At 46.3% G+C, this 26,504-nt stretch overlaps 1 long non-coding RNA gene across 1 annotated transcript in view; it reads right to left on the reverse strand.

The window, feature by feature from the left end:
* Positions 1-23,310, reverse strand: part of LOC124791962 — a 75,733-nt gene extending 52,423 nt beyond the window's left edge. The window contains exons 1-2 of the long non-coding RNA XR_007016575.1: positions 23,196-23,310; positions 4,837-4,952 (exon numbers count right to left, since the gene is read on the reverse strand). This is a non-coding gene — a long non-coding RNA (uncharacterized LOC124791962). The remainder of the gene's footprint in view (positions 1-4,836; positions 4,953-23,195) is intronic.
* Positions 23,311-26,504: the final 3,194 nt, after the last annotated feature.

The following is a 26,504-nucleotide window of genomic DNA, read 5'->3' on the forward strand; positions in this document are numbered from 1 at the left end:
TGTTCTTCTTATCGAGACTACCCGAATAGTTATTTTCTCATAAGCTACACAAAAAGCTTATTTCTTCTCTAACAAACTTAATCAGTAAATAATAGAAAGAACATGATCACATTTTACAGAGAAAATATTGATGTCGCTATAATGCGCCTAAAGTGAATTTTTACTTTCGGCCTTTGTGAGGACTGAACCATTTAGCGAAATATTTTTGAATGTTCTATTTACATATCCTTAAGCCTTTTACACCACATGGTACAACGTGGCAAGACACTCACAACTTGTCAATTAGACGAGTAGCAACGAAAACTGAACGTGTACAAACTGACTACATTTCTGCTGTTCTTTTGGCGTATCAGAATACTTTAGTTAGAGCTTTGGAACAGATCAAAGTTGTGTGCCACTCTCGTTCGCTTTCTTTCAAGATGTAGAGGTATCTTTCAACAATAAATTGGTAGCGAGAATATGGAACCTATATCTAAAATGCCGATTTCCGTTATTTAACTTTAAGAAGAAAATCGTAAACAAATAAGGAACCCAGCACAGGAACTAAGGGAAGATTAGAGTACATTTGGGTAGCTACGTTGCCATCTGTTAATTATTGTAAAAATACATAACTGTGATACTGTGTGAAGGTAAAAATATTGATGAAAATCCGCTAGAGATGTTTACATTTTAAAATACTTAAAATCCTAACGTTAGGTAATTCCATAAGGAATAATCTTTGAGCGATATAAATACTGTTTGGCTACAATAACCCTTCAGTACAGGAATGGAAATGCCGTTGTAGCGACCAAAAATCATTTCCGTGAGCATAAGGACAGAATTGCATGGTTGCAAGGCATATCATTGCCGCATTCTAGATAATTCTACATTTAAGAAGAAAATATTTAACACGAAAATATCATGTACACCGACAATGAAGCTCAGAAAATCCTAACAAGGTGTATGTATATATGTAAGCAATTTATGCACAAGTCAGCAAATAAATGAAAATGATTCGCTTCGTCCATGAACAAGTTCAGAAAAAATTAATAAGAAATAAATAATAAGAAACAATAACAAATAGGCATAATAAATAATCAGAAATTTGAAGCTAAATATTCCTTGCAAGCACAGAAAAAAGTGCAGTACCCACAGGAGTACTGGATATGAACTTAAAATACGTGTCTGGAGAAAGGAAAGAAATATGCGTGGAAGTGAAAGACTCGCAATTTATGGAAAGCTAAAAGGCTCACGAAAAGGAAATATGCATGAATACGACACGGTGTAAAGATCGTCCACGATAACATGAAATGCGACATGAATACGGAATTAAAACGGTGAATAAACAGAAAGATTACCTATATCTATAAGGGAAGCATATTCCGTATGTAAGCAAGACTTAGCAAACTGAGAAATGCTCAGCGTCTCAAGAAAAATAAAGAAGTTGGTTAGTTGTGGAGAGGGAGTTTCGTAAGTTGTAACGATGCTAAATATGAATGCGAGGGATCGATGTACACAGCCTCCTCCAAGAAGTGTCATGGCGGGGTTACCAAGAAAAGACTCCCCCCCCCCCCTCCCTCCGCGCTCTTCCTCCCAAGTGCGTCGACGTTCGGATCAATACCGACGCCTGCCTCCCCCCGCCCCTGCCTCCCCTCTCCCGGCACCCCCTTACGGCGGAAATCTGCAGATGGAGAAGAAGAAGGCCGGCCACCTCGGCAGCGCTCGCATTTCCTTGCCTCGCCTTGTGCCTCTCCTTCGCATTTCCGCAAGGGGGAGCCGGCCGGGCGCGCCGTATCGATCCAAGACACTGCTCGCTGCAGACGGCGGCCATCTTGCCTCGCCCTGCGGGGCTGCGGCGTCTCGCGACTAAGGAGAGCGCAGGGCTGCGGGCAAGACGTCGGCCGCAGCGGGCGGACTACGGCAGCTACGGGGCGAAGCGGCCCCGGCTCTGGAGCACGGGCTAGCGGCGCGCACGTCGCGGCTTACCTTGCGGGATTCGCGTCGTCGAGGCCGGCTCTCCGGCGACGTCAGGCAGCGCCGAATGCGGAAGAAACGGCCGCAGTGCGCTGCGCTGCCCGTGCGCTTTTCAAAAAGCGGGAGACGGCGCCTCATTCCCTGGTGGCTTGCGCTTCGGACGGCGGCCGCGGCTCGACGGAGCTTTTTACATTTTTCAGCCGCGCGGCGGCGCGCCGGGCACCCCCGCGCCGCCCCACACCCCCGCGGCCGCCCGCCAGTCGGGCCGCCCACACCTGCCGCCGGAAAAAAGGGGTGGAAAAAGCGGGCGCCACCGGCGCACGGGACGGCGCGCGCTCCGCCGCCCGACTGGGTGCGTAAAAACACCGCCGCCGATACCTTCAATGCGCAAGTTTTTACCCGTCTTTTTCCTTTTTCCCTCTGTTTCGCCAATTTTTCGCCTTTTTTTTTTAATTTTATCTCCTCGCCATCTCCTGCCATTACGGCCGCGTGGAGCGCTCCACGCGGGGTGGGGATCGGGGAGAAAAAGGGGAGATTTTTCGAGCGCGTGGGGGGGAATTCTGGCTGTTGGCCGCGAGAGGGAGGGGGAATTTTTAGAGGCAGCCCGGAGAGCTGCCAGTGACGCAATTTCCCCTCCTCTGTCCCTCGAACTGCGCCGGCTACGCCCACCCACCGGCCAGCCGGCCAATGGCGGCGAGCGTTACATAGCGTTTCGGCAGCCGCCGCTACCCCTTCGCTCGCCACCTACGCGACGCCAAGACGCGAGCGCGTATTATAAAACAAAAGGAGGAAAAGGAGAAGCAGGAGATGACAGTTCTCCCGCAAGAAAATTTTATCGATGCAGGGGCGTGTGATGGAGGTATAACCAGGAGAAATGTAGGGAGTGGATATTTCTTAGACCAGCAAAATCCGGCCGGCGCTGTTGCCACGTTCTCCTCCACCACCACCGCCGCCGCTGCCGCCTTCTTCCCATTGTGCATTCGCGCTCGCCAGACTTCCTTCCTCCTGCTTCGCAGTAATGTAGTGCTAAAACTTGATTTACAGCGCGGCGCGAAATGCGGCCCGGTGGGAGGGAAGGCCGGTAAGAAACGCCGGGCTCAAGGCGGCGCATCTTGCTAATGACAGCCAAGTGTTCCGCCGGCAAAACAGCCGTCGCTGGCCGCGGATAATTAAACGGAAATGGATTAATCAGAGGCGCGCCACGGGCCACGCTTCTTACCACACCTAGCAGCCTCCCACCGTAGCGCCGCGCAAGTGCTCAAAGCGACACGACACTGCAGTCCCTGTCTGGGGGACATAGTACCGCACGGCTGGCCCACTGACCCAGTTTTTACGCCGTGTCAGCTGATTGCCAGCATGTGATGCAAGATCGTACGCATGATATGTGCTGGTGAGACAAGGGTGGGGTTAGGAACGTGGGAGGAGGGGAGGGAGACGAAGATACTTCATATTAACTTCACAGTGGAAGAGTTGCGAATATGATCAGTATCTAGCTGTACAATATACCACGACTCGAATCCTGGTCTCCAGCTTTACGTGGACGGCCATCTGAGCAGATCTCCAGGAGCGACCCAAACTTCCATACATCACCGTCTGTCTATGTCATGTACTCGCACAATTACTGTGATTCCCGCCCAGTGACAGACTTTCGATTACTGCCGCGGCTTTGTCTTGGTATGAACTACCTTACTGCAGTGCCTGCGTTTTTAGCAGAGTAGCCTGCCCGGGTGGCCAAGCGGTTCTAGGCACTACAGCTTTTTTTTTTTTTTTTTTTAAGCAGAGTACATCGTAAAAACCCAGTAGTAATGACGAAATAGTTTTGAGATTCCTCCATAAATGACTCTGGGTACGCTTGCTACTGGTATGTACGTTCTGCCTTTCTCCAATCTGACACTGAATGTCAGCCTGGGTATGGGGTAGGACGAGAGTCGGTACGTGCAGATTCTTTTTTTCTAGAGAGGAGGGACAGCTCTGTCAGTTCACAGCGTTACACGTGCAATTCAAATACACATCGCAACTACGTTCTGAAACTGCGCGTGCCTGCTAGTCGACACACATTTATCTATTTCCTTATCTACCCTGCTTCATGTTGTAATTTCAAAACTCCCCTTATATCCTACCAAAAGTCCTACGTTTTAGAAATGTAGACATGATTCAAATGGCTCTGAGCACTATAGGACGTAACATCTGAGGTCATCAGTCCCCTAGAACTTAGACCTAACCTAAGGACATTACACACATCCATGCCCGAATCAGATTTCGAACCTGCGACCGTAACGGTCGCGCGGCTCCAGACTGGAGCGCCTAGAACCACTCGGCCACTTCGGCCGGCAGAAACGTAGACATAATATGATTGATCAACTCGACTCGACTTCACCTACGCCACTGTGACACGTCGTAAACCGTTGTGGTTTACCCCTTGTATACATCAAAACTTTACTCATACAAAGCACTAGATCTTAATATAAATTATCGGGCAGTCTTTGGATACGTTGTGTATCTCAACAGAAGACAATGGAGACCTCAAAACAGTAATGATGATCTAGTTGTATTTTTAAGATTTCAGTCGGCATTTTAAAGGAAATATGTGACGCTTTCTCTTACTGTATTGCCAACGGCAGTTGTGGTAAAAATATAAAAAAGAGAGAAGAAAACCCTGAACTATCTTTATGGGCCGCTTTTTTTGACGCTGGTACAGAGTGCTTCGCAGTTCACATCGTATCAGCGTGTCCGTTTGTCATTTTTCTGCGGTTTACTGACATTACTCCAGTTCATTCTTGGACATGTCAAGCCTTCAGTTGTCTGTTTCCTTTAATTCCAAGATCACCTGTGTGATTAGTATCTTCGGCATTTAGATAGTAACGTAAGTGTGTTGATACATACCTTCTTATACAGCTCTGGCGAGCGTTGTAAGCTTTCTGCGTGGACGTGCGGGCTTCCCTACGACCGGATGGATATGATGGACCATTGGGTCGACCACGACCATGTCGGCCAGATCACTGCAATACCGAAAGCTACAATTGTATGCCTGACATTTTATATGTAAATACATGAATTATCGTATTAGCCTGATTTACTATACAAGTTCGCTGACTGCAAATTTAAATGTACTTTACGACCTGCTTCTTCGAGTGGAATGATGGGTAAATTCTACAGCACATTCACTCTAGCTTAGCTTAAGGTCACTCTATTCTTCGCTTATGGCACAGGGGAACAGACAGGGTAGACACTCAGGAATTTAGTTTCGACCCCTAGGAGCAAAATAAAAACATCAAGAGAATACAACAATACCTAAGTTTCCGATTTATTTATAAGTCTGTTACTAAGTACTGTTTGACTGATAGTAATGAATAAATTGAAGTTAAACAGCTGCTGCCTGTAATAGACTTAATACTATTTCATTGTATTTTTTTCCCGCATTTGCAGGTCTTACAATCTATAGTCACAATCATATGGACAGTAAATTAGTAAAAAAATCTTCGCATATCTGAAATTTGCGTCCATAATGTACGTTTAGTTGCTTCGTATTGTGTGCATTTCACAAAGAGGGCACACACGAGTTGTTTAGGGCTGACATAGACAATGTAATGGCCGGTGGAACTGGAAATTTTTCGAATGTTCCTCGTAGCATCTTCGTAATAAAAGTAGTTGTCAATTCGCGTTAACACATTACTCAATACGCCGAAATAATACAAGTGATTTTATTACAGAATGGCAGCTGATGGAAACTGTGCATAGACAATAAAACATAACGCTTAGCCTACAGTAAATTATGCAAGGATTACAGACTGTGCAACACATCAGCTGGCGAGTTAGTTTCAAGTCTCCAGTGTCTGCACCGAAATGATTTACGCTTGACATACCAGTTCGAGTTCTGAGATATCTTAATACATTTTTGATGCTGTTTTCTATGTCGAAACGTAGACCCTACTACCGACTATTATAAATTAGAAAATCTGCTCTTTAAAATAAACTGCCTAGATAACTTCTCGAAAGAACGACTATCTGGCCTCTTTCGGCCTTCAATTTTTCATTACTATCCTGCCACGTTCAGGAACCAGTCAGAAGATAACGGACAAAAAATATAACAATGATAATACTGAAAATAGTCTCGGTTTCCTTTATAAATTTAACTAATCTTGCAGGAAAATTTAAGATCTGTTAGATGACGATCAGTTCCGTTTTCGAAAAGGTGAAGTCACCAGAGCGGTAGTTCCGACGTTGAGATCGATAATTAAAGCAATACTTAAGAATAAACTAGACACCTTCATAGGATTTGTAGACTTGGAAGGAATTTGACAATGTAAAATGGTGCATGATGTTCGAAATTCTGAGAAAAATAGACATAACTTTTAGGGAAGGATAGATAATTTAAGATCAAGAACGAGGTGGTCGCATTAAAAAGGTTGTAAGAAAGGGACGCAGTGTTTTGTTCAATCTACACAGAGAAGAAGCAACGGCAGAAATAAAAGAAAGGTGAATGGTATCAGTGATAAGAATCGCTTTCCACACTGCTATCCTCTGCGAAAGTGAAGAAGAGAAAGGGCATGTTGAGTCCAATGAACAATCTAGTGGATACACGATATGGACTGGGAGTACACCGAAGACAGACGAAAGTAATCAGGAATAGCAGAAATGAGATTAGCGATAAACTTAACTTCAAAACTGTGGACTACGAAGTAGACTCAGCTAACGGAATACTGCTACACTGGAGCCAAAATAACGCTTGATGCACGAAATAAGGACGACGTAAAAAGAAAATCAGCATAGGCGAAGAGGCCATTCCTGACCGAGAGAAGTCTGCTAGTATCAAACACCGGCCATTATATGAGGAAGAAACTTCTAAAAATATACTTTTGGATCACAGTATTGTAGGCTAGTGAATCAGGAGTCAGGGACAACCGGAAAAGAAGAGAGTCGAAGCGTTTAAGATTCGGTGCTGTAGAGGGATGCTGAACATTGGGTAGAGTGATGAGGTAAGCAATGAGGAGGTTCTCCGCAGAATCGACGAAGAAAGGAACACATGGTAAACACTGACAACAAGAAGGTACGGAATGATGAGAACCATGGTACTACAGGGAGATGTAACCGAAAAATATATGGAGGAAGACAGGGACTGGAACATATCCAACAAACAATTGCGGTCGTAGTGTGCTAATACCGCTGTGAAATGAAGAGGTTGGCACAAGAGAGCAATGTATGGCGGTCCGTATCGCACCAGTTATAAGACTGGACTCCAAAAAAGAATTAAATACTAAAGGACGAGTGAGTTTATATGCTGACACGAGAAGAAATATTGCATGTTGTGGAAAACTTAAAACACTTTATCTGTTAAAATCTTCAGATAAAGTCTAGTCGTAGCGAGACGGCATTCCTATTAAATGCATTAGGCTGTTGGCGTGTCTTTCGACTGTAATTATACTCGTTTTATTGACGCAATTATATTGACTAGGGCTTGTCAGTGAACTCCTGTTACGTCGTAAATGCTTATTATTAATTCCTGATTATATGTAATGGAGGCAGTCCTAGGTACCTCTGTGGACAGAAATAGAAGCTAAGTAAGAGGTTTCTACTTTAGTTACAGATACTATAGGGTGCACACTTTGAGTTGCAGAAGTCGACTGTTTATTTCAAGATATCCACAAAACAGTAGAATAGTAGAATGAGATTTTCACTCTGCAGCGGAGTGTGCGCTGATGTGAAACTTCCTGGCAGATTAAAACTGTGTGCCGGACCGAGACTCCAACTCGGCACCTTTGCCTTTCGCGGGCAAGTGCTCTACCAACATTTTTTTTTTTTTTAATCTCATTTTGCTCTATATTGTTCGTTGAATTTGTTCGTAGCGGACGTCCGATGACACTCGTTCAGGTTGTTCGTTGAACCGTTTACTCAGTTTTTTAGTACAGAAGGTATCTAAACCCTCTGACCCAACACGCTGAGCTACCGTGTCGGCTACCAACCGAGCTACCCAAGCACGACTCACGACCTGTCCTCACAGCCTTACTTCTGCCAGTACCTCGTCTCCTACCTTCCAAACTTTACAGATGGTTCGCAGGAGAGCTTCTGTAAAGTTTGGAAGGTAGGAGACGAGGTACTGGCAAAGTAAAGCTGTGAGGATGGGTCGTGAGTCGTGCTTGGGTAGCTCACTTGCCCGCGAAAGGCAAAGGTCCCGAGTTCGAGTCTCGGTCCGGCACACAGTTTTAATCTGCCAGGAAGTTTCAGTAGAATAGTACTTATACTGGAATTGAAAAACGAGGTATCAACATCTGAGCGTAAAGCCAGTACTGTCACACCGACAAGAACAACCGTGTACTGTCCTTGCTGCAACATAAGCACAACAATCGATTCGCGAAGGAAGTACGTCAGGGGGGGAAACAGAAAGTTGCTGTCCCTCCCGCAATTAATATTCGGAGCGACTGCTGCTCCCACCTGTTAAGGAGACGCGTAATTAAACCAAACAGAAGGAAGCGGGGGGACAAATGCGATTTGCGCGCGCTCTGTTTCATTCTTATCCCCTCCGCAGCAGCTGGCGCGCGCGGCGCGCGGCGTGGGCCTTCCCTCGCCTTTCTAAACAGGCGTGAAGTAAAATATGTGTGGAAGTTCTCAAGTTGGCGATAGACAGGACGCCGCCCGCTTCAGCCCCGTCCCCGGCACCTCCCACCAGCCGCGAAAAGCGCCACCCCCCCCCCCCCCCTCCCGACATCCATTTCAGTAAAGATTATCCCTTTCCCTGCGCAAGATAAATTACACGAGGAAAACTCTAAACACAAGTTGGAAGTTTTTTCTTTCCCCCGTCCGCGGCACTCCCGCCGGAGAGCCGGTCTTCCCCCTGGCAGCTGCCGGTAATTGCGAGTTCCCTCGAAAATTTGGTCGGCGCCGCCGCCGCCGTGGCGCAAAGTTGGTCGAGGCGCGTCGTCTCCCAGCGGACCGCGCGCGCTCTGCGCATGCGCGCCCGCCTGCGCACTGCGGCACGGCTTTTTGCGCGCCACGAGTTTTCCACGCGGTGGCGACGATTTCGGCGGCAGACCGTGGGGCGCTCGAGGAGGGGTAAGAGGACGGGGCGGGTCGCTTACCAGAGTAAAGTTTCCCTTCAGCAGCATTAGTTCGCAGCCTTTGCGGGCAACAAACTTCTTTGAGACAAAAACTGACGATGCGCCATAAATGATGCGCCTTCTCCTGCGATTACAGAGCCTGTCCGCGCTTCTACTCGCGATGTCGCGAGAGCATTGTTGCGCTCGTGTCACGCGCTGTTCCTCCTGTAGCTTGAGAATGAAACATCAGATTTCTGGGCACTAATTTACGGACGCTGTCCCCGGTTTGGGATCAATATCTGCATCCTAGCGAGCTGGCGCAGTGGAGCAAGACACCAGAATAACATTCAAGAGAAATGTTCAGCGATTTCAGCGATACGCTTCTAATAAACATTTTCCGTGATTCATTTAAATGACTCCAAGAAAATGCTGGGCGTAATCTTTCATTACATAGTACACACAGATTTAAAAAGGGGCAGGAGTGTCATGCGGGCTATAACCTCAGTCCTCTCGCCCACCAAAGAACATTTTACCAAATGCGTTCATATTTTTATACATACTAATTTCTATATTTCGTAGCTAACTTTTGGACGGGAAAGTAGTCTTAGAAAATGACACCCGGCGTTTAACACAAAATACTTTTCGGCTGTTTGTCCCAGAGCAAGCCGACGACGATGGGCTTGCGACCTTACCGGCTGCAGCAAACATCCCTTATGGGGATGAAACGCCACCGAACAACAAATCAGACGCGATTGGTGAGTGTATTATACGAAGTTTAGTAAGGAACTACGAAAAGGAAAGACTTTCCGCCATTAAAATAGTAACAGGAAGACTGACTTTCCCGAACGTGGGCGGAAACGACCGAAGAAACAGTATCCCCTATCTACACGCTCGCACACCTCTTGTCTGGTGGACTTGGGTACGCAGTCGTAGTGCAAAGTTAAATAGTAGTGAATGCACATTTGTGTCGTATAATTAATATGTAGTCAATCCGTTACATGATACATGTACTTCTCAATTTTTCGTACAAATTCTTTCTCTGAAATGCAGTTTCATGGAAGTTATGCTAAAGCGATGTACTACGAACGCATATAAACAAATGATTAATATCATTATATTAAAATATATTATTACTATTATTTTTAAAATATTAGGCATCCGTTGCACCTCAGAAGTGCGTCTGACAGCAAGTTATAGGCGGAGACTGAGGTGCATAAAGGCGCTAGCTTATGCTGAAATGTGATCGACTAAACTATTTGTCTAGCGCCGAGATTAACCATGAAGGAATGAATATATCTATGAGACAGCCCCGGGTCTCTTAGCTACAGGCTGGCGTTATCGCCTAGGCCTGGATAGCTTTCAACCGTATAGTAAGGCGGCGATAGATTGTGTAGATGCACAATTCCCAAATGACCGGGCGGAAATTCTGAAACTGCAGCCAAAAGCTTTCAGTCATTTACCGAAAGTGGTATGTTTTTAGAGACACATATGACAACGGCACTTATGTTCATTGAGTTACTATAGCAATAAGCTAATTTTACGACCCTAAGCATCACTGCCACTCTCTCTATGAAAAACACCAGCTGTAACAGCTCTTGAAAGCAGTCATTTTCTGAATTTTTTGTGGAGCACAACTAAGCAAAGGCCAGCACGCACTAACAGAAAAATCTCGTAGACATCGCCCTTATGCACAGAATGTCAAGTTTCATTGTGTGTAACCTCATGTTTTCTAGCGTCTAGCGTCTAGCACGCTGGCAGTACGTCTCGGTAAAATTCTAAAAAGAGTTACTTAAAGAAAATTTTAGTGAAGAAGTGAAAGTGTGCAGAGCGCTACTTCTGCAGGTCAGCACAGCGCATGTGCACGACGATCCTCGCTCAGAAGAATTATTCCCTGACCGAGAAATACACAGCTCTGATACCACTCGGTTAAGTGGTTAACGTTTATAATTTTCTTTACCGTCTCCACGACCACAGCCACCATCATCGTCCGTCTGTGATTTAATTCTCGCCGAAAGCTGCCTGTAGTTTCAAGAAACACTCAGATTGTTTGCGGAAAGCGTTGACCACGATTTCTGTGTGCAGGCAGCTACTCAGATGCATTCGCGTTGCTGAGCTCACCCCGTATCTGCCGCTGTTGCGCGGGTGGACAGCTAGAAATTGACCAGGCTCTTCCGTTTCTTAGGCATCCATCCATTTTAATCAATTTTAGGAAAATTTTGCTATTATTGAGAGAGGAAAAACACTGTTGCCTATTTCCTAATCAGTTTCGTACGTTTTGCTGGAATTCATGTCGTTGTGCATGTCTTTACAGGTTGATACGGCAGAAAATATGGATTAGCCACGTAATCACCTGTATGGTTATAGGAAACTAGTGAGCCACCACAGTCAAACCGATCAGCGCTTACGTTTGACGTGCTGTAACCGCCAGAGGCTTCTGGCGAACCTTTTCTAAATGGTGGCTTTGCGATGAAATATATTTGAAGTTGTTGCTTTCTGCGCTACTGGGGCACGATAATTTCAGTAGTGTGTTGCTGCTTTCCCCTAACTAGTTACTGCATTGATTCTATGAGCCGGCCGTTGTGGTCGAGTGGTTCTAGGTGCTTCAGTCTGGAACCGCGCGACCGCTACGGTCGCAGGTTCGAATCCTGCCTAGGGCATGGATGTGTGTGATGTCCTTAGGTTAGTTAGGTTTAAGTAATTCTAAGTTCTAGGGGACTGATGACCTCAGATGTTAAGTCCCATAGTGCTCAGAGCCATTTGAACCATTTTTTGATTCTATGTTGTTAGGCTGGCATTTTCTATCTGGAGCGAGGAGATGGTAGCATAATGCAATCACGCTCTAAATCTGTTAATAAACAGGCCGTGTCATCCTCAGCCCACAGGCGTCTCTGGATGCGGATATGGAGGGGCATGTGGTCAGCACACCGCTCTCCCGGCCGTATGTCAGTTTCCGTATTGGAATCGCTACTTGTCAATCTAATAGCTTCTCAGTTTGCCTCACAAGGGCTGAGTGCACCCCGCTTGCCGACAGCGCTCGGCAGACCGGACGGTCACCCATCCAAGTGCTAGCCCAGCCCGACAGCGCTTAACTTCGGCGATCTGACGGGAACCGGTGGTATCACTGCTGCAAGGCCGCTCGCTAAACCAACTGTTAGCAAGGATTCATTATTTTTTGATTGATTTGATAAACTTGAAGCAATCTGTAATTCTCGACTGCTGCCGGCCGATGTGACCGAGTGGTTCTAGGCGCTTCAGTCGGGAACCGCGCTGCTACTACGGGCATGGATGTGTGTGATGTCCTTCGGTTAGTTAGGGTTAAGTAGTTCTAAGTCTAAGGGACTGATGATCACAGCAAAAATTAGTGCGTAGAGGCATTTGAAGCACCCATAGTTACGACGAGATACAGTCAGAGAGAGAGATGGAAAGGTTGACCACACACCAGCTTAGACAAAAGCGTCCGTAAAAAATGGGTATAAGAACAATGGAGTGCAGTTAATAGGCCAACGTCCTAGATCACAGGTATGGTAAAATTGTAAGTCGTCTGACTAGTGTTCAACATATACCCTAGCTTACTGTATCTGACGAGGTATCTTTCCAGTCAGTTCCAGATCCCCTTAATCAATCAAGTACTTCTAAACACATCGGTTATAAACGTTTCTCTCATACGTATATAGCAGGCGAATCCTCATTGTAGGGTACTGTAACAATATCAACGTTCGACGGAAAAATGTTCAGCATTTCAAAACACTCTAATTCCTACCTGCGTTTCTCACTCTATTGTTGCTCAGATGACAAGATTTCTTCACTCTCGTTCACGTCAGCCGACCCCTTTATCGTAGTCAGATGTGCGATGACGTCCGCATTTATTACACACGCAGTTAGAGGCGACAATGGTTCGCGTTATTTGGTGGGACTCCAAGAATGACCCATCAACAAAAATTGCTATTCACGTGAAGTATGGGCGCCGTCACTTGAGCTCAATTCGCATCTAATTCTAGGAGTTATCTCGTATGACGTTATGTAAACAATCAGCGTACAGTTTTTACAAGGACATCACTGAAGCACATATTTAGTCTTAATAATACTTCTAATCAGCATATCGTTAGTAAAAGATCACGTATTAAAAAAGAAAAGTAGTGGAGCGTCAACCGGAGCAAAGTATTTCTTGGATCTGAGAAACCCAATGCCACAGTAAGCGTCGTTAAGTCTTTGTCGTACTTAGCCACCATAGGATCCAGAGATAACTGCTCAGGCATGGGAGTTTTGATTTTTTTTTAATTCCTGTAAAATTTTGTACATAATTAGAGAAAGTAATGCAATTTGTTGTGTCTAATATTAGAGCAGTCCGTCTGGGGATCCTCTTCTCTAGTGCTCGAAATTAGCTTTGTTCGCCATTGTGAAGTACGTACATAACTTCAGGCAAATGCTGGTATGGTTCCTTCAATACGACGGCCAATTTTCTTCCCCACACATCCTCATCTCTATTAGCATATTGTCTCTGATGACCTAGACGTCGATGGGAAGCTATATTCTTAACCTCTCGTGCCAGCGCTATCTCAGGCTATACGCCCTTGAAGTGTTTACCGAAGCCCTCCCAAATGAAATAGCCTGGTACGCGGACACCTGTTTCTGTCTAAATCTTTCATATCGTCTATTACTTTCTTCTTACAACGTAGTAACATTTGGCATCCCTTTCCAAAATTTACTTTGTGCATCATATGTGTTTCTAGCTAACAGCAGTTATGCAAATAAAGCGAGGATAAAATCTGAGAAAAGCTGCAGAAAAAGACCATAGACCATGTTGGTGGCTTTGTTTCTACTTTTTAGGAGCAAACGAACCGCCGTAGTTACCGAGATGGTAGGTCTCTCCGTAATGTTAATAAATAAGCAAATCTTTTGCTTGGGTTCATTCAGAGTTATGAAGAGCCCACTCATCTCGGTGACATTATTCTTCTTTCCCTTTTTAATGACACTATGAAGCCCGTCTGTCCGTAGCTCGTGGTCGTGCAGTAGCGTTCTCGCTTCCCGCGCCCGGGTTCCCGGGTTCGATTCCCGGCGGGGTCAGGGATCTTCTCTGCCTGGTGATGACTGGGTGTTGTGTGATGTCCTTAGGTTAGTTAGGTTTAAGTAGTTCTAACTTCTAGGGGACTGATGACCATAGATGTTAAGTCCCATAGTGCTCAGAGCCATTTGAACCATTTTTTGTAGCCCGTCTCTTTATATGGCACCTTCCCATCCAGTCTAGATGACGCAGCGTTAAGGCACTAGACTCAGGTGCCTGTTTGGTCACCAAAATTTAGGTTCTCCTTGATTTGAAATGATAATTAAATCGACACCCTAGCTGCAAACAGGCGTTGATATACATCAATGGAGACACGTTAAAAGTGTGTGCCCCGACCGGGACTCGAACCCAGGATTTCTATCCACCTGAGCCACCGAGGGCATAGAGGATAGTGCGCCTGCAGGGGCTTATCCCGTGCACGCTCCCCGTGAGACCCTCATTCCCAACATGTCCACACCACTACATTCGTAGTGCGCCTAGTAGATGTTATCTCATCACATCCCTGGTTTCCCAAAATCTTTTGTTTTGCTTTGAAAAGTTCCTGGCTGCGAATCTGAGCTTGTGCTCCGTCTCTAATGAGGTCGACGTCGACGGGACATTAAACCTCCAATCTGTTTCCGGCAACTCGCCAGGTCAGAGCAAACGGAAATGTATCTCATAACGAGTCGCATCTCCGTGTGCTACACGTTGCCGCGCAGCTGCAGTTCCAGGAACGTCTTCTCCGCTCTTTGTGGCCCACTGGACAGAGCGGACCGGTTCCGGAGCACCGGTCGCAGCAGCCCTGCTACACATCTCGGGCCGTGAGAAAATGGACCTGCGCGGCCGGTCCAGGCGCGAACCTGTCGTCCGGCCATCTCTCCGCTCCCGCCAAGCAGAGCACAAAAAAGTGTTTGCCATGCAAGTGCCGGCGGCCAGAGATGGCCCCGGGACGCAATTTATGTGCGCCCGTATCTGGAATTACGTTGCCGGCGGTCGCGCCACGCCGTATCCTTGGCTGTAATGCAATTATCGGACGGCGTGGCGCGCCCCACGCAGCCGCAACCGCGCTTCATAAACACAAGACAGTCGCTCAGCGCTGCGCATGCGCGGGGATCATCAGGCAGCGCCGACTTCGCGCGTTCCGCCCGTCTTCCGCAGCAGCGCCTTCGGCTCCCCAGGGAAGCACGAGACTGCTTCGCCATAGGTTGACTTTTGGGCTGATGTGATTATTTGTCGTTCCAATCACAGAACAAATAATCGATCTCTTGAGCTCTCACTTCCAGAGTGCTGAAACTGATCTTTCATTTTTCTGCTCGTAAGTGCTCAGTCTCTCGTTACTATACAGGGTGTCGAAAGAACGGTCAATATTGAGAGATATAAGAGAAACGATAACTCCAGCTAAAAAGAGTCCAGTAAAAATGGGTTCTAAAAAGCATACCCTAAGAGCTGTGAGCATTCGTTTCTTTTCGCTTGTGTGAAACACGTCTTTTCTACCGAACAAGCGCTCATAGCTGAAGCATTTTAGAGCCCGTATTTACCAGACAACTTCTTGTTAGCACGCTGGGCTCGCATTCGGGAGAGTGACGGCTCAAACCCGCATCTGACCATCCTGATTTAGGTTTTCCGTAATTTCCCTAAGTCGGTTCAGGTAAACGCTCGGACGCTTCCTTTGAAAAGGGCACGCTTCCATCCTGCCCTATCCTTCCCTAACCCTACGGGTGACCTCGCTGTTTCCCTGGAATCAACCAACCAACATTTTTCTTGTTTGGGCCGGCCGCTGTGGCCGAGCGGTTCTAGGCGCTTCAGTTCGGAGCCGCGCGACCGCTACGGTCGCAGGTTCGAAATCTGCCTCGTGCATGGATGTATGTGGTGTCCTTAGGTTTGTTAGGTTTAAGTAGTTCTAAGTTCTAGGGGGCTGATGACCTCAGATGTTAAGTCCCACAGTGCTCAGAGCCATTTGAACCGTTTTTGAACCAGTTATAGGAGGACCTATAGTTTCACGTGGACTCCGAATCACGATGCTATTTCGTATTTCCTACATTAAAAAACATTGGAAGAGTGGAGTGCACTTACAGAAAGTAAGTACTCAGGCCGACTGCACCTTTGGAACAGTGAGCTTTAGTGTCTCATCGACAACGAGATGTTTAGAGACAGTCCCGTTATAGGGAAGGGTAGGGAAGAAAATCGGCCTTGCCCTATCGAAGAAACTATCCACACATTCTCCTTATGCGATGGCGGCTCACGCAGCCGTTAATTTCCTCTACTGAAAGTTAGTTCTCCGCCCAGAGGAATCTTGCTTAGTGATTGTTTCACTCCTAGCCCTTCTCCAAGCAAAATTTCAAAATGTTTCACATGTAATGATGCAACTTCATCACGAAACTCACTGTTCTGTACAGTATCGTTAGTATTAGAATCATACGCATTCACCACTAAATTAAATGAAACACCAGACTTCCAAAAATACGTCAGCTACTTTCATTGGCTCTGCAAAGGGCGTCCCTGGAGGAAAGGTCAGTATTCACAAATACGAGAGGAACGATCATTCGAAGCAAAAAGTCTAGTAAACATGAGCCCAAAATGCGTATCTTAATAGCTATGAGCACTGTTCCTTCGACACTGTGAAACAAATCTCTTCCACTGGAAGCTCTTTGATTTCCATGATTTGGTACAGGGTAATATGGACCCAAACAAGAAAAAAATGGTTTAAATGGCTCTGAGCGCTATGGGACTTAACATCCGAGGTCATCAGTCCCCTAGACTTAGAACTACTTAAACCTAACTAACCTAAAGACAGCACACACATCCATGCCCGAGGCAGGATTCGAACCTGCGACCGCAGCAGCAGTGCGGCTCCGGACTGCAGCGCCTAGAACCGCTCGGCCACAACTCCCTGCAACAGCCTAACAGTCCTCGAGACGTTGAAAGTTATAAAAGAGAAATTAAACATGTGCTCATCAGTTTCCGACATACACACAGTAGAATTATGGCTGATACAACAATACTAGAGAGCATACAACGAAAAATACAAAACACTTTTTGAGTATTTACGGTACCTCATGTAACACATGTATTCGCTTTATAGTTTACTGTATAGTGCTTATTGCATTCTCACCAGAGCTACACAAATCGTCAATTCTTTTGATCACTTCAGGCGCAATTTGGAGTGTTGAATATGTTCCACGTTCAGTAAGACTGGCTGGTAACTTAATTGGCTACAACAGGCCCAGAATACACGTCCACAAGAGCGACGACCAGTGTCTGGTAGATTATGCGGTTCCCATGAGCTGACTAGCGGAGCTGGGTCAGCTTCGTATTTGGTAACAAAGCAGCTGTTCAGCCGTACCACAGTTACCAAACCATCACTATGTAAACGCTGCTTCAAGTAGTTCTCCTCTATGAGCTATGTGTATCACCTACACGATACTTTAAATTCACATACGTGTAGATAATCCGCTGTTCAGTAACACATGAACGGAAGCAATGGATTCTTCGTATGGCTCTCTCAGGCAATACCCTAAAGAAACCTCTGAAAGTTATCACGAGAACTGCGCTTCGACATTACATAATATATCACCTCATTTTCTTTACTTTAAATGCTTCTTTTGTGTTCTACACCGTTTTCGTCCTTCAATGTCATAGTTTTACAACGTGTTACTGCAACATTGCTTTGTCTTAGGAATCACATTATATCGGTTTAGTGAGTAACAACTGCAATATTCTTCGACGGATAACATTAACATCACAAAAATTCTGTTACCCTTTGAAGATGCATCGAAAGTCATTCAATAATTGTTGTCCTCTCGGTGGAGTAGGTATAGTCTAAAATAGTCACTCTTTCTCCTAAAGCCTGAAGCAGAATAGTAATTTAAAATAGCTACACCAAAGGAAAGTGAAATATCGGCACCTCCAGAGTGATGAAAACAAGTGGCGAGCCGTAAATATAATATGGACATTTGCGGGCAATGTTCTTTTTATCTGAAGGATCCGATCGCGCCTCTTTGTTAGTGGAACTATTCAGTCTGCTAATACATGTGTCCTATTTTTCAATGTGCTGTATTGTTTCTATAAGAATGATGGTTGGAGAAGACTAGAGGATATTAAAATGGCAGCTGCAGAATGCTGAACGTCATTCAGTCGTTTGCCGCTACAAACTGACAAACTGAGAGTTCCTGATGTATGCCGCGTAAAGAGCCGTCTCGGAAGAGAACGTAGTCGAATGCTGATTACAACCCATCCAGGACTACGACGAGGTCCATAGCTCACTGACTGGCTGTCGTATCGGGCAAGCGCACGAGCGAGGTGGTGCAGTGGTTAGCACGCTGGATTTGAAGTCGGGAAGACGACGGTTCAAACACCGTGCGGACATCCTGATTCACGTGTTCCGTGATTTCCCTAAAGCACTCCAGTAAGACGCTGGAAGTTTCCTTTGAAAGGGCACGGCCGATTTCCTTCCCTATCTCTGAAATCATCCCAGCTTGTTCTCCGTCTCTAATGACCTCGATGTCGATATCTTCCTTCCTTCCTTCACCTTCGGGGAAGCGCGACCGGCGACTCTAGTATGGAACTGCTGTACTACGCCGTAAGAAAGCCCCAAAAGTTATTTTAGGAAAGTAAAACACTGTGGGCTGGAATGTAACAAACCTGTCAAGCAAATGAAAATGTGTTCTACCGTGCTGGAGCGATGAACCAGAAAGAATAAAACTCTTTAAAGCACTTTCATTAAGGGCGTACACACATCCTGAAGACGAAAGGGAATTCACCGAAGAATCAGATAGGAGAATGCGAGACGTAATATAAAATTAGACTACTTGTGGAAGCAAACAAAACCATAAAAAACAGATGGGATGAAAGGAGTAAGCGCGAGACGAGAGAGAGAGAGATGGCGTGGTAAGTAGACGCGCAGAGCAGCAGAGGAGGACAGAGAGTAAGCGGGCGACAAAGACAGAGAGCGACGCCTCGGGTAGCGGGCTGGGGGCGGAGCGGGGAGAGGGGGAAACGGAGGGAGCGCGCCGCACGAGGAGAAGCCGAAGATGGGGAGAGGAGGACTGAAATAAGATGTATACCGCGAAGCGTGGCCGGCGCGGGGGAGGAGTGAGGCAACGGGCAGGCGCGGGGGGCTGTGGGGGCGGCAAGTGACTCACGCGGAGGGAAGCGCCTCGGCCGGAGGGCGGCGCAGCGGGGCGGCGGGTCCGAGTTCGAGACCCAAGAGCTGCGCAGGTGGCGGCGGCGGGGGCGGCGGCCAACTTGGTACTTAACTGAGCGGCGCCCTGCAGCAGGCCGCCGCCCCCGCTGCTGAATAATTCAGCGGCGGCGGCGGCGGTGGCCGGTAATGCTGCCCGGTTCAAATCCCTCCCCGCCCTGCTGGGAATTCCGATTCGCCTCTCTGGGCCCCCCGGGTCGGCGCTGATAAACGGCACCGTTACCGAGCCAGACCGCCGCCCCCTCCTCCCGGCCCGCAGGCCGCCCCATCCCACGAAACAAAACACTTTCGGTTTTCTCTTAGGATGCACGGAGCATGGTCTAAATAATGGAAACAGGGCGTTAGTGGCGAAAAAAACTTTCTTTTAATCTGGTACTTCCGAACAGGCTTTTATTGAGACAAGTTTTTACTGCCGTGATGTCTTACAAATTTGTTGTTAGAATATTCCCGAGTCCGCAGACTGATTTGATGCAAGTTTTCACGCTGGTTACCCTCTTCATCTCTAAATAACTATTGCAAACTTCATCCATTTGAACCTGCCTGCTGTATTCATGTCTTGACTCCCTCTGCAGTTTTTACTGCATACACTTCCTTACAGTACCAAACTGATGATTCCATTATGCCTCTGAATGTGTCGTAACAACCGAGCTCTTCTTTAAGTCAAGTTGTGCCGCACAATTCCTTGTTCCCCGCTTCGATTCACTACCTCCTCACCCGTTATTCTAACTACCCATCTAATTTGCAACATTTTCGCCTAATACCACATTTCTAAAACTTATAGTCTCGTGTTGTTTGAATTGCTTACTGTCCACGTTTCACTTCCGTACAAGGGTACAACCCTGACAAATACCTTCAGAATTGATTCCCAAAAACTTCAAATTTCTCTTTTTCAGTAACGGTACCATCCAAACAGCAAAACTCATCTAGTACTTTGAATGTCTCACTCACTAGTCCAATTCTATCAGCATCACCTTATTTAACTCGACTACGTTCCATTACAGTCCGCCCCCGGTAGCCGGCACGGTAGGTCAGCGTGTTCGGTCAGAGGGTTAGCTGTCCTATGTAATAAAAAACTGAGTTAATGGATCAACAACGAACTTAAAAGAGTGTCTTACGACGTCCGCCCCGATTAGATGCAACGACTGAGTGGTCAGCGCGACAGACTGTCAATCCTAAGGGCCCGGATTCGATTCCCGGCTGGGTCGGAGATTTTCTCCGCTCAGGGACTGGGTTTTGTGTTGTCCTAATCATCATCATTTCATCCCCATCGACGCGCAAGTCGCCGAAGTGGCGGCAAATCGAAAGACTTGCACCAGGCGAGCGGTCTACCCGACGGGAGGCCCTCGTCACACGACATTTTTTTTAATTTCATTACTGTTGTTTTACCGTTGTTGACGTTAACCTTACAACCTCTTTTCAAGACACTAACCATTCCATTCAATTCCTCTTGCACGTCTTTTGGCGTCTCTGACAGAATTACAGTGTCATCGAGGCGATGTACCAGCGAGAATATTTACTAAGCGACTGAAGTCAATTTCTGTTCTCGGCCTTTGAAGACCAGTTCGTAATTTGCACAAGTGGTGATAAACCTAGTATGGGAAGTATAAACGGAATATATTTCTGCAGTTATTACTAAATCGTGTATTCATTACTTCTTTCTTAGCTGTCCGTTCTACACACCAAATCTTTGTCATAAAAGTTTCTTGAAGGCACGCAGACACTTCCAGAAATTTTATATGAGTTTTACTGTGCAATATTTGACGTTGATCATTTAAGAATCGCGACATACAATAAGTCTCGTACGAAATGGCGAATATAACACATATTTACAGAGCGCAGGCTACCGGGGCGTCTTTGCGTGGATTAGTTGTTACGGTGACTGTCGTGTTCTTTAGTATTTCCCCTGTACAGGGTGGGAGAATATGTGTGATGTTGTTGTTGTGGTCTTCAGTCCTGAGACTGGTTTGATGCAGCTCTCCATGCTACTCTATCCTGTGCAAGCTTCTTCATCTCCCAGTACCTACTGCAACCTACATCCTTCTGAATCTGCTTAGTGTATTCATCTCTTGGTCTCCCTCTACGATTTTTGCCCTCCACGTTGCCCTCAAATACTAATTTGGTGATCCCTTGATGCCGCAGAACATGTGCTACCAAGCGATCCCTTCTTCTGGTCAAGTTGTGCCACATACTTCTCTTCTCCCCATTCCTATTCAATACTTCCTCATTAGTTATGTGATCTACCCATCTAATCTTCAGCATTCTTCTGTAGCACCACATTTCGAAAGCTTCTATTCTCTTCTTGTCCAAACTATTTATCGTCCATGTTTCATTTCCATACATGGCTACACTCCATACAACTACTTTCAGAAACGACTTCCTGACACTTAAATCTATACTCGATGTTAACAAATTTCACTTCTTCAGAAACGCTTTCCTTGCCATTGCCAGTCTACATTTTATATCCTCTCTATTTCGACCAACATCAGTTACTTTGCTCCCCAAATAGCAATACTCCTTTACTACTTCAAGTGTCTCATTTCCTAATCTAATTCCCTCAGCATCACCCGACTTAATTCGACTACATTCCATTATCCTCGTTTTGCTTTTGTTGATGTTCATCTTATATCCTCCTTTCAAGACCCTATCCATTCCATTCAACTGGTGTGATATGTGTGATAGCTGAGGTAAAACTGAAGGACGTGTAGCGTTTAACGTTTCGTCGCGACGAAGTCGTTAGAGATGGGTGAAACGATGTTGTGGTACCAGAATGAATCTTTCATCCTACAGCGGAGTTCGTGCTGTTTCTGAAACCTGCTGGCGGGTTCAAACTGTGTGCCAGAATGTGACTAAACGCGGAATTTTAGAAGTTTCAGTGACCTGTTACTCTATAGCTCATACTGCTCTACTTAAAAGAATATATTTCTAAGAAGTAAATAATCATAGGACCTTAGCTTAGGAAATATAAGAGTTTCGGCAAAAGAATTTGTTAGCAGAATGTCATGCTGCCCATTTATTAACTTTCTGAATAGGTCACTGGGAATCAAACCACATCCGTCGGCCAAACCAATACCCTTCCCTCAAGAGGCGGCACGGTGGTAAATGCACTAGCTTTATATTCGGTAGGACGACCGTTACACAAATCTCCGGCCTCAAAAACTGATCCGCGTTTTAATGGTTTACCCATAAATTGCCTCAAACCAACGCTGAGCTTCTTGCTTGAATATGGTGACGGCCACTTCCTTTTCCACCCGCGTACAACTAGTCTGCTCTGAGAAGTAACGTCTACAGGACGGCATACCAGAGCATCCTTATTTCAGTACCACCCGCGAAGGTATGAAGCATTGCCTTCTGAGCTATTCGGGACATATATGACTCGCTGTCACAATTAGTACAACCTGCTATACTATGAGACGCGCCATAATATCTTCACAGTGAGGAGTACGACTGGTGCCATTACTGCTGCTTGGAGTTACTGAGCGAATTTAAGAGACTAACAATCAGTTTCTTTTAGTGTTGTAGTTACTCGGCATCGAACGACAGCTCTGTTTTATAAAGTGATTTACCGCATCCACATTCCTAAATGTTGATAAAGAAGCCTTCCAGTTCCCATGCTACACTTAAACTAGTAACTGTCTTAAAACGTGGTTCAAAAACATGATTTTTTATGTCACCAACTGCTGTACCTTCCCGCTTACTGGGCCATGCTGATTAGAAAAGAACTTTAGTCCCGCGGTGGGACAAGCAACTGAAATCGTCAAGGAAGCTACTACATATCTGGCAATACATCCACTGACTACGATAAAATATTAAATATATATTACAACTGAAGTAATAAAACCAAGGAAACTTGTAGGATACCAATGAATAACACAAAATTCCCTATCTTAATCACAGAGTACCAAGTGACAAAAAGTTTCTGTCATTCTGGCATCAGTTTAGATAAATCTACAGCCGAGGCTAACCGCCGTACCTCAGTTCCTGGCCTTGTAGAACCAGCATTATCTGCACAGCTTCTGCAGAGCACCGAACGCGCCTTGGAGCTGCAGCGTCCGGTTCACTTCCGCTACATCACCCACACGTATCGCCTCATCACCTGCAGGACAGAAAAAAATGTGTGAAAGTCATGGAGCATACGATTCATTTCTCTTTGGATTAATGAATATTTCCTTGACCGCAGCTAACTAGTGCCGAGTATTATTTAAATAAAACGGTAGCAAATACGAAGGATAAATGAAGAAGTTTTATTGAATGTTTAGTCAATTCGTTGATGTACAACTATCTTGCACTGTTCGCAACTGTTTTTCCATCATTACTCTGGACATGATATTGCACGGAAACATAGCAAAGAATTCCGCCTCTGGCGTGACAGACTTGCATATGACAGGAATCAAAATCATTAACAATTAAACTTCATCCCCTTGTATATCAGAGTATATGTTCAGCAACACATTAGAACACAAGTAGACAAATGTCCGACATTTACATTTTATTTTCACCATCACTGCAATTTCAGGCAAGTAGCTAAGTAATTATAATCCACATACATTTGCTACAGTTCAAATCGGGACCATGTTAAAATTTTTACCGTTTAAACGTTCACGGAGTCTGTGCAAAAAGGAAAAGCTACAGTGAGTGAAGCTGTTAATTCGTAATCAGAAGGAACAAATTCAGGTTTACCACGGTTTTGTATCGTTGTCCATGAGACTCGATGGACTGTTTCAGATGGTTCAAATGGCTCTGAGCACTATGGGACTTAACAGCTGAGGTCATCTGTCCCCTAGAACTTAGAACTACTTAAACCTAACTAACCTAAGGACATCACACACATCCATGCCCGAGGTAGAATTCTAACCTGCGACCGTAGCGGTCGCGCGGTTCCAGTCTGTAGCGTCTAGAACCGCTCGGCCACTCCGGCCGGCCCTGGACTGTTTCCTTCAGAACTACAGAACTCGGCCTTTTACTTTCTCGTTGACATCTACCTATTGGTCTGATCGTGGCTGCCTCGTTATCGGAGCAGTATTAAAAGGTGATCAAGAACGATTCGTTCACATATCTGGAATGCTAAGCACTGCTTCATACTTTTTTTTTTTTTTTTTTGGGAAGATGTGCTCTCAGAAGGAATATTTCACTCTTCCTAGGATTCTACGCTATTCTGAAACTTCCTAGCAGATGACAACTGTGTAGCTGACCGGCATTCGAACTCGGAACCTCACCACTCGCGGGTGATGCTATTAGCGGCTGCGCTGCCCAAGCATCGACTGACGATTTGTCCTCACCGCTTTATTTCCGTCAATAACTCTCTCCTGCATCCGAAAATTAACAAAAAATTTGCTGCATATCTTGCACGACTAGCGTACCTGTAACAAGGAATATTATCAAGAAATGACTTAGGCGTAGCCTAGAGGATTTGGAAGTACGAAAGACTTAAAGCTGTATGGGGACAGGGATGGGGTTATCATGCCTGGATACCTCGTTCGGTAAGAGCATAGCCCGCTAAAGGTACGTTTCCCGGTTCGAGTGCAAGTCCAACTTATCTGCTGAGAAGCTTCAAGATAAATTTTGTGTCGGTTCAGCTTCAGTCTTTCTGCTATTTCGTTGGTTTGTTGTCCCGTAGAAACAGAAACCTTACACCACAGCTGGAGCACTATCGACAACGTCACTTAAACGGTGTAGTTACGCTACTGTTGTAGAAGGTAAAATTTAATATACACGGGTCAGTAACATGCCTTTGTATAAGAATGAGGGAGAAATGTGAATTGGGTGTAAGAGAGGTGCGATTTGCACGTCATCGGGACGGCCGCCTCCCCGGCGGGTATAATCAGGCGGCGGGTAGGCTGGCCAACTTGGGAGGCGGGCATCGCCATTCGGCGCGCCTCTGCAATTCTCGTCGCGAGTCCGGCGCGGCCGTGGGCCGTGGGCCGTGGGCTTTGTGAGTAGCTGCGCAACTCCCGTGGCGTCACGTAGCGGCGGGCCGCGACGCCCGCGGCATACCGAGCAGCGCCTCGCCGATACCCAGCCGTAGCCTCCGCTGCGCCCTGCCAATGGCAGCTGCCCGCCGCCGTGGCCGCCGCTATCTCACCGGACGGCCTCTACTGGGCTGTGTGCGGCAACTTACCACTGCACCCCGCTTCCGACGCCACAGAAGCGAAATATCTCAGGACTGAAGAAGACGGCAGAGAAAGAGACCGAAACGAACTCTGCTCATCCACACTGGGGGTGTAGAGACTAACAACCTGGCCAAATAGTCGCCCTCGTTAGCACACCGTTTCCAGGATTCGGGAAAGCGCGTCCGACGGAATAATGACGAGTGCCGGTATGCCGGCCAGTCGAGATATTGTTTTTAGGCGGTTTGCCACATCCGACTAGGTGAACACCGGGCTGCTACTCATATCGTTCCGCCCCTGTTACCAGATTCGCAAGCATGTAGAAAACGTTCGCATGCCTTTACACGGGATAACATTACGGAGCAGAGAACTGGAGTACACAGCTTCTGACCTGGTGGAGTGGCGGAGGCGAGGGGTGATCCGGAAAAAGGGCATCCGGACATCCACTACCACTCACATTGCCAAATCCAATATTAACAAGCCCACCCGTGAAGATACTGGACAAAGACCAGGCAAAGGTAGAAGATGTAGCGATCAACCGAAACGTGTAAACTTTTCGCCGGCCGGGGTGGTACAGCGGTTCTAGACACTACAGTCTGGAACCGCGCGACCGCTACGGTCGCAGGTTCGAATCCTGCCTCGGGCATGGATGTGTGTGATGTCCTTAGGTTAGTTAGGTTTAAGTAGTTCTAAGTTCTAGGGAACTGATGACCTAAGAAGTTAAGTCCCATAGTGCTCAGAGCCATTTGAACCATTTTTGTAAGGTTTTCTATGCACATTACGTGCTAGAACGGACGATGACGAACTTGTCTTGGGCAGTAAGATCGTTACATGCTGAGTACATGCCCGGATAGGGCAATTTTGGCGAAACAAATCATCCTTGCTCTCTTCCACCGTCTCGAGATTCACCATAACTGATTTAGTAGGGCCGGCCGCTGTGGCCGAGCGGTTGTAGGCGCTTCAGTCCGGAACCACGCAGCTGCTACGGTCGCAGTTTCGAATCCTGCCTCGGGCATGGTTGTATGTGATGTCCTAAGGTTAGTTAGGTTTAAGTAGTTCTAAGTCTAGGGGACTGATGACCTCAGCAGTTAAGTCCCATAGTTCTCAGAGCCATTTGAACCATTTGTCAAAGATGATGGGAAATTAAATTACAACCGTAACCTGTAATAGTAACC

This window comes from Schistocerca piceifrons, chromosome 1 (assembly GCF_021461385.2).
Source record: "Schistocerca piceifrons isolate TAMUIC-IGC-003096 chromosome 1, iqSchPice1.1, whole genome shotgun sequence".
Taxonomy (NCBI): domain Eukaryota; kingdom Metazoa; phylum Arthropoda; class Insecta; order Orthoptera; family Acrididae; genus Schistocerca; species Schistocerca piceifrons.